The sequence below is a fragment of the Micromesistius poutassou genome (genome assembly GCF_964030765.1).
Source record: "Micromesistius poutassou genome assembly, chromosome: 7".
NCBI classification, from domain to species: Eukaryota; Metazoa; Chordata; class Actinopteri; order Gadiformes; family Gadidae; genus Micromesistius; species Micromesistius poutassou.
Window position 1 is genome coordinate 17,580,142 of NC_140277.1, and position 10,603 is coordinate 17,590,744.

A 10,603-nucleotide genomic window follows, 5' to 3' on the forward strand; every position below is an offset into this window, starting at 1 on the left:
ATTTTGTCTTATGTTTCATTTGTTGTTCGCTTGGTGCGAAATAAAGCGAACCGGCTGAGAGAACGCCAAACCTGTCTCCGCCCACTCCTTGAACCTTGCTACAGTGGAGCCCAATGTGGGGCGGAGTGCGACGATGGAACAGTCACCATTGGCAGCGCTACTCGGGCATCTCGCGCAGATGTCCGAACGGCAGGCGCAGGCGCAACAGGCACAGAACGACGTGCTCCTGGAGCTGGGCCACTCGTTGACCGCCGATCGGGCGGTCCTCCAGGAGCTCCTCGCCTCCGGCGACCGCGGTCGGGAACCCAGAGCGGCGGGGGCGGTGGGCCACATACACGTTCCCAAGATGGGGGAGACGGACGACGCGGAGGCCTTCCTGGAGACGTTCCGGGGGGTGGCCGAGGTCTCCGGGTGGCCACGCCAGGAGTGGGCTCACCGCCTCCTGCCGCTCCTGACGGGCGAGGCCCAGCTCGCGGCCCACAGTCTGCCGGCAGGGGCCCAGCGGGACTACGAGGCGGTCGCCAAGGCCATCCGGGACCGGCTAGGCCTGAACCCGGAGGAACATCGCCGCCGGTTCCGGGCCCTCACCTTTTCGGAAGGCGATCGTCCCTTCACCTACGCCCAGCAGCTGCGGGACCAGGCGAGGAGGTGGCTGGCCCCGGAGAGGAACAGCCCCGAGGAAATCGTGGAGCAGGTGGCCCTCGAGAGGTTCGTCGAGGGGCTCCCAGCCAGAACATCCACCTGGGTCCGGTACCACCGGCCCGAGAGCCTCTCGGCGGCCGTCAAGATCGCGGAGGGCCACCTGATTCCCCCCTCGATGGACAGACGACCACCAGCACCAACCCCGAGCCCGCGGACCGGTGCGGCGGCCCTGCGGGGGTACAAACCCACCCCGCTACCAAGAGCGAGGTGGGGGGGGGGCCCACTCCAGAGCAGGCACATGAATCACCTTCCCCCCCCATCCCGCAGGCGGGCCCTCAGACGGCAAGGGAGGGGTGTTGGCGGTGCGGACAGCCGGGACAGGAGGTGGGCCAGGTTGTCCGCGTCACCGGTGCCCCGATCCCTCCCTACGGTCCCGGCGAGGCGTACCGTATCCCGGTGAGGATACAACGGGGTACGTACCAGGCGCTGTTGGATTCCGGTTGTATGCAGACCATGATCCATCAGCGCCTGGTGCGGTCCGAGGCATTGGTCGAGGCGTCGAGCGTTTCGGTGAGGTGCATACACGGGGATGTTCACACGTATCCCTTGGTCCCTATCGAAATTCGTTATGGGGGGAAAACGCATAGGGTCAAGGCGGCGGTTAGTCCGAGCCTCACGTACCCCCTGATTCTAGGGATAGATTGGGCTGGGTTTCCAGGGGCAGTTAGCGAGAGTGCGGGGGTACGGACACGACAGATAGGGACATGTAAGTCATGTGCTGTGTTCTGCGCCGATGCGAGGGTGTCCGACGCTGCTCAGGGATCGGGGGAGGAGGCGGGAGGTTCTCAGCCCGAGGGCCGAGCGTCGACATTCCCACCGGTGGACGATTTCCCCCTTGAGCAGTCTCGTGACGCTACTCTACGCTCCGCCTTCGACCAAGTGATTTCCATTGATGGTCTTCGGGTACAGCCAGACGCAGTGCTGACTTACCCACACTTTGTGGTGATTAGGGACAGGCTTTATCGGGTGAGTCGTGACACCCAGAGTGAGGAGGTTGTTACCCAATTGCTGGTACCCAGGAGCCGCCGGGAAATGATTTTCCAGGCGGCGCATTACAACCCAATGGCGGGCCATTTGGGGTACGACAAAACACTAAACCGGATAATGGCTCGGTTCTATTGGCCGGGAATTCGGGCGGAAGTGCGCCGCTGGTGCGCCTCCTGCCCCGAGTGCCAGTTGGTGAATCCCCCGGCCATCCCCAGGGCTCCCTTGCGGCCCCTTCCCCTGGTGGAGGTCCCATTCGATCGCGTGGGCATGGACATTATCGGGCCATTAGAACGTTCCGCACAAGGGTATCGATTTGTGTTAGTCCTGATCGACTACGCAACCCGATACCCGGAAGCAATTCCGTTGCGCAATATCTCCGTGAGGAGTGTTGCGCAGGCGTTGTTTCACGTCATATCGCGGGTGGGAATCCCAAAGGAGATTCTCACTGACCAGGGCACCAATTTCATGTCACGCACGATCAAGGAACTTTACGGGTTGTTGAAGGTCAAGGCCATCCGCACGAGCGTCTATCACCCAGCCACAGACGGCTTGTGTGAGAGGTTTAACCGGACGTTAAAGTCCATGATCCGGAAGTTTGTACAGGAGGATGCTCGAAATTGGCATCAATGGCTAGACCCTCTGTTGTTTGCGGTGCGGGAAGTGCCTCAGGCTTCCACAGGGTTTTCCCCGTTTGAGTTGCTCTATGGGCGCAGGCCCAGGGGCGTCCTGGACCTCATTAAAGAAAACTGGGAGGAGGGGTCCAGCGACAGCAAAAACGAAATTCAGTACGTCATGGACTTGCGTGCAAAGCTCCACTCACTCGGGGTAATGTCACGTGAGCATTTGCGCCAAGCCCAGGAGAATCAGAAACGCCTGTACGACAGAGGGACTAGATTACGCGATCTCACACCGGGGGACAAGGTCCTTGTTCTGTTGCCCACCTCTAGCACCAAATTACTCGCGAAGTGGCAAGGTCCCTTTGTGGTCACACGGCGAGTCGGGGACGTGGATTACGAGGTAGTGCGGTCGGACAGGGGCGACGCCCGACAGATCTACCACATCAACCTCCTGAAAAGGTGGAATGATGTGGTCCCGGTCGCGTTCGCCACGACGCTACCGGAGGGAGAGGAGCTTGGACCGGAAGTCCCTGCCCCGGGGCCCATCCCTCCGGTCGGTCGAGGAGAGGATCTGTCGGAGAGTCAGGCGGCGGACGTGGTCTCTCTACAGCTCCAGTTCGCCGACGTCTTTTCGCCCCTGCCCGGTCGCACCCCGTTAATAACTCACGACATCGAGACGCAACCGGGGTTAACGGTGCACACACCCCTACAGGCTGCCCGTACACAAGCAAGACGTGATACGGCGTGAATTGGCAGCAATGCTAGAGTTGGGCGTCGTCGAGGAGTCCCACAGCGACTGGTGCAGCCCCGTCGTGCTTGTGGGGAAGCCGGACGGGTCTGTCCGGTTCTGTGTGGATTACCGTAGGGTGAACGCGGTGTCTAAGTTCGATGCCTACCCGATGCCTCGGATCGACGAGCTTGTGGACCGGCTTGGCATGGCCACCTACTACACTCTGGACTGCACGAAGGGCTACTGGCAAATTCCGTTGTCTCCAGCAGCCCGAGAGAAAACGGCGTTCTCCACTCCGCTCGGTCTGTACCAATTCAAGGTACTTCCGTTCGGGTTGTTCGGGGCCCCAGCCACGTTCCAGCGGCTGATGGACCGGGTGTTGCGACCTCATGCTGCATATGCTGCTGCCTACCTCGACGACATAGTCATCTATGGAGACGACTGGGGGCAGCATATGCAGCGGGTGGCGGCCGTCCTTCAGTTGCTGAGACGGGCGGGGCTCACGGCCAACCCGAAGAAGTGCGTGATCGGGCGGAGGGAGATCCAGTATCTGGGGTTCCACCTGGGGCGGGGGAAGGTCTGGCCGCAGGTCGGTAAGACCGCGGCGGTCGCTGCCGCCCCCCGCCCCAGGACCAAGAAGGAGGTGAGGCGGTTCCTGGGGCTGGCGGGGTATTATCGGCAGTTTGTCCCAAACTTCTCCGACCTGGCCAGCCCCTTGACCGACCTCACCCGGAAGATGGCCCCAGATACGGTCCAGTGGTCGGAGCCATGTCAGGTGTCGTTTGAGGCTATTAAAACAGCCCTCTGCGGGGAAGCTGTCCTGTGTGCTCCTAATTTTGCTCTCCCTTTCTCCGTGCAGGCAGACGCGTCGGATAGGGGGTTGGGCGCGGTCCTGACCCAGCAGGTGGGGGGGGGGCGACCGACCGGTGCTGTACCTGAGCCGCAAACTATCGGACCGGGAGGGTCGGTACAGCACCGTCGAGAAGGAGTGTCTCGCCATCCGATGGGCGGTCGGCGCCCTCCGCTACTACCTGCTGGGTCGCCAGTTTACCCTCTACTCTGACCACGCCCCCCTCCAGTGGCTCCACCGGATGAAGGATGCCAACGCGAGGATCACCTCGCGTTGCAGCCCTTTCATTTCCGGGTGGCCCACAGGCCGGGGGCGCAGATGGTCGTGGCTGATTTCCTCTCCCGTTCCGGGGGGGGGGAGTAGGCTACGGCCGGATGGGTCCCCGGCCTGTGTCGGGCGGTGGGGGTATGTGGAGGGGGGCGGCGTCTGGCCTGTAGGGGGAGTATGGAGCACCAGGTCTGCTGGGGCGATTGGGTCTGATTGCCGACAGGTGTCCGCAATCAGACCCAATCAGGAAGTGTGTATTTATGTGTCTGCTCTGCCTTTCAGTAGGGAGAGCCGAGAGCGACAGACACTCAGACTGGACAGATCGACGGGCCGAACGGCAGAGAGCCTGGCCACCGTAGTTGCGGACCGGATTGTTCATTTCATTTTGTCTTATGTTTCATTTGTTGTTCGCTTGGTGCGAAATAAAGCGAACCGGCTGAGAGAACGCCAAACCTGTCTCCGCCCACTCCTTGAACCTTGCTACAGTCACCCCTTGTATTCTTCTGATTGGTCGTAGTGTTATCCAATTGCGTGCAGTGATATTTTCAAATGCATGCTTGGGGCCGCCCCTCGAGTTGGGCCATTTTCATGACTCGTTGCCAGACCCTACAGCTTTCTAGATGTGGGTCTGGATTTCCAGGCTAATCTTTTCTAGGCCCAACCCTCAGATCAAAGTCTGCTTTATCCAATAAGACATTCTGATGTTATGTTGATATGAGCAATATTCAGGTCGATTATGAGAATATCATGTCTGTATCCGGCCAAGGACACCAAAATGTGTCCGGAGTCTAATTAGATCTATGCCGATACAGTCCCATTTCAAAGCTGGATGTAACGATATGACACTACAAGCTCTGGTGGTTAAACACTTGAGTGTTCACTGGAAGGGCCTGTCCCCTTTCCAACTCAGGCCTAAACACGCACAGCTCTTTGCCACACTAGATTGTATCTGGAAGAGGGTGATGCAAAATAATTTGGCTACACAAAAGAAAGGGTTTGTTGTTGCGGTTCTATGTGATGGTTTATTGATGTTGACTGCTAGCTGCCAGGACTCAGATAAATCGATTCAGTCAGCATACCTGTAGAATCGTGGGAAAATAAACCAGTGCAAATATGAAGCCAGACCCTATTTAATCTATTTCTTTTTGCATTACCAAAGGCACTACAAAACTGAGTTGAAATGCTCCTTTAAAAATAATACATTTTTAATGTGTTTGTGCAGACATAACAAAGCTTTCCAGCCTATAGCCAGAGAGTAACATTCAATAAAATGCAGAACACAGCAATGTGCTGTTCCTGTAGGCCAAACCACAAAGGGTACACTTCTCATGAACCACTATTTTTGCATTGTATGTAGGATTCTTTTATAGTCATGATTATAATACATTTAGCATACTTATTTGTCAGCTTGACTGGAAGAATATGCTGCCAGATTCACATTTGAATAGCTGTATTTGTATCAGGCTATAAATGGGCCAATGCTTTTAGCTGCCTTTTACACACTAAAAGGCAGCTACTAATGGTCGCCTGAAAGCTTTACGTTCACTAAGTGCCCACAAAGACAAGCCTACTTAGATGCACATTGAGCATCCTAACATTGGCAGCTCTTTTGAAAATAGTAATATTTACTTATTTATCAACTTTGGCATGTGGACCATTTGTATTAACGTGTATATATCTATAACATGTACCATATATACAACATTATATATTATATATAATTGTTATAGATCAGCTTCATATGCATGCTTCTTCTAGTCATTACAATACAAATTGCATAACTGACTGATCACAGGTATATATGCTTAATGTAAAGGCACTGTAAGTGAAGTCGTCATTCTGGCTACCTTCCTGCCCATTTTGGATCACTCCCCTCCCTCTGTCATGTCCTGCATGATAGGAGACATGACTCATCTCCTGTCTCTTTCCTGGCAGCTTTGTTTTCTTCCTTAAGTCTTTTTTTTTTTTTTGATTGCAGTGTTTGGTTGTGAAAGCGGTTCCTGGGAGCACAGGGATCAGTAGCCTCGCCGGTTCCACCAATTTCAGTCAACCCTGAAATCCTGCTGCAATGCCTCTGAATGTGCAGAGAGGCAGTGGCGTAACATCATGGTTGACGGCCCCGGTGCAAATATTTTTGCACCGTTGATGGGGGGTGATGCCGTGGTGGAGTTGCGATCGGATGGGATTGTTGACGGGGGGGGGGGGGGGGGCGATCAGATTTTTATAAAGACAATATTGATATGTGGAAGAAATATAAGGACGGCATTTTGGGGGCCCCAAAAGGCTTCCTCCATGGGCCCCTAACGGCGTCTGGGTCCCGGACAGCTGCTGTCGATATTTGCACTGCAGAGAGGCCTGCCTCCTTGAGGAGTATTCTCTCCTGATTGTATACAGAAGGAACGGGATACCAGAAACTCTGTTTTCAGTTAACCGCAGAGCGAGTGAGTGACAGGGAGACCTATCTTACTGCTCAAACTCATATATCAGGGATGGATGTTGGAAAATATACACTTATTTTAACAAATAAATATCCTTTAAGTGAAGACTTAAGTGGAAAACCAAGCAGATCTGTTTACAATTTTTGAAAAATGATTGCCGTATTTCAGATTTTGAGGTAGTGTTTATAATAAAACTTTATTTTTGTACTTTATTTAATCTATAGTTATGCTTCATCCTTAGCAAGTGCAACTATATGGGGTCAGAACAGTCTCATTAATAATGAATGCACAGAGAAGGATTCACAAATGTATTTTGTGATTTATATATAAATTACTCTCTTCTCACAAATACATTTCAATTCACACACAAATGGATATCGGCATGTATAAATGTAAAATAAATCCATAAACAAAAATAAGTTTCCCAAACACATTTCTGATCCACACACAAATGTGTCTTGTTTTAAATAAATGTAATATAAATCTATAAATATATGAATTATTTTTTTTTTTGCAATTTTCATCAAAAATGTATTTGAAATGTTGTTACATTTATATGCAAATATAAATTATATGCAAATATAAATATAAATACATACAAACTGTTAAACTTGAATTTACAAGACGCTTTTCATTTGTGAACTTGTTTGCATTTGTGTGTGAACTGCATTTTTTTCACCAAGGAACTCTCTGTAGCCAATCAGATGCCTCCTTGCCTGCCAATCACATGACTGCAATCCCACGAGGGGTACCTCGTAACGCGTACCTCGGTTACGCGTAGATTCGTACGCGTACATTCATGATGCGTTATTCATGCACGCAGCACGCCTAGACATTTTTCACTTACACTTGAATCGGGATTGCCATTACCAGACGCCATGTTGAGGCTGAACTCTTACCAGTGAAGTCCGATAACTTTTTTTTATTTTACCGAAAAGCAACGCAAAATGCGCAGAGAAAATGCTGTGCTCTGGCCATGGTGAGGTACCCCTCGTTGGACTGCAGTCATGCGATTGGCTGAAAACGAGGCATCTGATTGGCTTGTGAATCCAGCCACGTCAGGGGAGTCTCAAAAATCCACATATAAATACAGACCAGTTCACACACAAATGCAAACAAGTTCACAAATGAAAAGCGTCTTGTAAATTCAAGTTTAACAGTTTGTATATAAATGTAACAACATTCAAATACATTTTTGATGAAAATTGCAAATATTTTTTTAATTCATATATTTATGGATTTATATTACATTTGTTTAAAACAAGACACATTTGTGTGTGGATCAGAAATGTGTTTGTGAAACTTATTTTTGTTTATGGATTTATTTTACATTTATACATGCCGATATCCATTTGTGTGTGCATTGAAATATATTTGTGAGAAGAGAGTAATTTATGTATAAATCACAAAATACATTTGTGAATCCTTCTCTGTGCATTCATTATTAATGAGACTGTTCTGACCCCATAGTTTTGTACTTCATTATATATGTTTGTTAAATTACAGAATGACAATGGTGTCATAAGAAATTGGATCATTGAGGTTTATTGTCACTTTATTAAAGAGTTTGTGTGGCCGACTTGCTTAAATACATATTAAAGAAGGTATATTGATGTAATGCCACGGCCAGAGCTCGCGATCTCGTCGATTATTGTAGTACGAGAACCCTGTCTACTGGGCAGAGACTTCCTTAGAAAAGGGCAAGCACGTTTGGAGCTGCTGAAAGGAACCATAGTGCTTAAGGACGGCCAAGTCACTTACCCTCATATCAAGGAACAACATAAACCACAGAGAGACACTGGGACCCAGTCGGCATGTTTCTAGAGTGTCCAGTGAAGGAAGTCTGGATTCAGAAGCCCAAGCTCTTACAGCCATTCATATTTTCTTGAAAAACAGAGAGACCTTAAGCCAGAGCAGTATCGAAAACACCTATACACAAAGACAGTATTAAAAAAAGGTAACACAAAGTTGGCATGGGTCGTAACCATTGGGATAAGCCCCCCTGTCCGGATAGCACAGGCCAGCTGGCTGCAGCACAGGAAGGACATGCAAGAATGATGTGGCTCAGATTCCTCTGAGCCAGTAAGTCCTTCCGTCAAGTTATTTTTCATGTGTCCAAAAGTTTGTAAAATAAAGAGCAAGTGATGAGTTTGATCTCTTACCAAAGGCAGCCTTCAGAACATGTAATGAGAATATGTTGTGTGCATGTAGGCAACCCTGCTGCAGGCCTAACAATACTTACTGGGGAGGAGTGTTATGGATTGCCTCAGCTGAGAGAACTTTCCTGAGATCAATCAGAAGGATCCACAAAAGCTATAGGAACAGCTGAGGGAGTTTGTGTGCAAAAACTGAAGGCTACCGGCCCAAGCACTCATATTTCTCATATCATCCATCCCATAGTTGAGAAGTGACCATATGGCCTCCAGGAAAAGTGGAACTTCCCCTTTGTATCAACTTCCAAAGGAAGACGTACTAGCTCAAGTTATTGTGTTCAACTGTTTTGGTTAGTCAACTCAGATATTGTGTTTACATGCAGGTGTGGTCAAGCTGTTTTCCCCAAATCCAAAAAGAGTGAATGTAATGCACAGCCAATGAACACAGGCCCCTTATTTTACTTTGTAAAACATTTGCATTAAACATCATAAAATGTCAATATTTGAAATGATTATTAACATACTTGACATATGTACAAGGACGGTTACACAGAAGTTATTTCTTTAAAGTGTCCATTTGAATTCAGTGTTTTACAGATGATGAGGATAGGGTTTGTCTTTGAGGACCCAGCGACGTTTGTTGAGGAGTTTAAAGATGATGCTTTTATCCCAGTATGAGGGACCCTCAATGAAGGTTGTGGTTGCTCCCTCCATGTCTTCTGCTTCAGGCAAGGTGGCGGTCTAATGCCAACACACTGTCGGAACAGGAAATTCCTTGCAAGATTCTTGCGTACCGCAAGATTAGAAAACGTATCTTTTTCATTTCTTAATTATTTGGGTCCTGTGACATAACAAAACCTCACTGTTCTGATTTGAATGTAGACAAAATGACTCTTCTTCTGTACTACGCGTCAAAGGTCCATGGTCAGCTCTTTACATGTTGTTGATGTACATGCTGCAGGGTGTAGCGATTCCCACAGTTCGGCTCTAGGTCTGGATGGTGTTCCTCCATGCATGTCGGGGAGACTGGAACCTGGCTATTTTGCTTACAACCTAATAAGGAAAATAAGTGATTTAGAACGAATACGGTTTTGCAATATAACAAATAACTTATTCAGCAACATGTATGCATTGGGCAAGTGTTGATCTAGGAAGCAAAACACACACACACACACTGTGGTGACTCGCTATCGCTGGAACGTGGTTCAGGTTTCAAGCAATGCACAACTGGGCAGGGTTTAGGCCGTACACGGCATTTATTGCAATGAATCGCAAGTACAACACAATGCAGCACTTCTAGGGTCTCCGTGAGCCTCTAGTCCCTCTGGCCTCCTGATGTCTGTTCCTGGGCCCCCTTTTAAGATGGGCCCCAGGTACTTGTCTCTCCCTCACCAGGTGTCTCCAATCGCGCTGATTGGAGCGAGAGACGCTCTGCTCTCTGCTGCCGACCAGTGGGTGGCGGCGGTATACGCCGTCCACCACTACACCTTGGACCCGCCTGGGCCGAGGTGTAAGTGGCGGGATGCCACACTCCTCCCCCGCTTGTTCAAGCCTCTGGTCGATCTGGAATCCCCCCAGGCAGGCCTCCCGGCGAGACAGGGCGTCGGCGTTGGCGTGTTCCCTCCCCGGTCGGTGGTCCACCTTAAAACGGTAGTCCTGGAGGGCCAGGAACCAGCGAGTCACCCGGGCGTTGGTGTCCTTGGCGCCGGCCATCCATTTTAGGGGGGCGTGGTCGGTGACGAGGGTAAACTCCCTCCCTAGGAGATAGTACCTTAGCTTGTCGATACTCCACTTGATGGCCAAGGCCTCCTTCTCTACCGTTGAGTAGTTTCACTCGTTCGGTAGCAGCTTTCTGCTGA

The 10,603-nt window shown here is 50.5% G+C and overlaps 1 pseudogene across 1 annotated transcript; it reads left to right on the forward strand.

Moving 5' to 3' along the window:
* Positions 1-133: 133 nt before the first annotated feature.
* Positions 134-4,218, forward strand: LOC311350611 (annotated as a pseudogene). Its single transcript has 3 exons — positions 134-1,098; positions 3,896-3,940; positions 4,192-4,218. The product of its transcript is annotated as an uncharacterized misc_RNA (transcript).
* Positions 4,219-10,603: the final 6,385 nt, after the last annotated feature.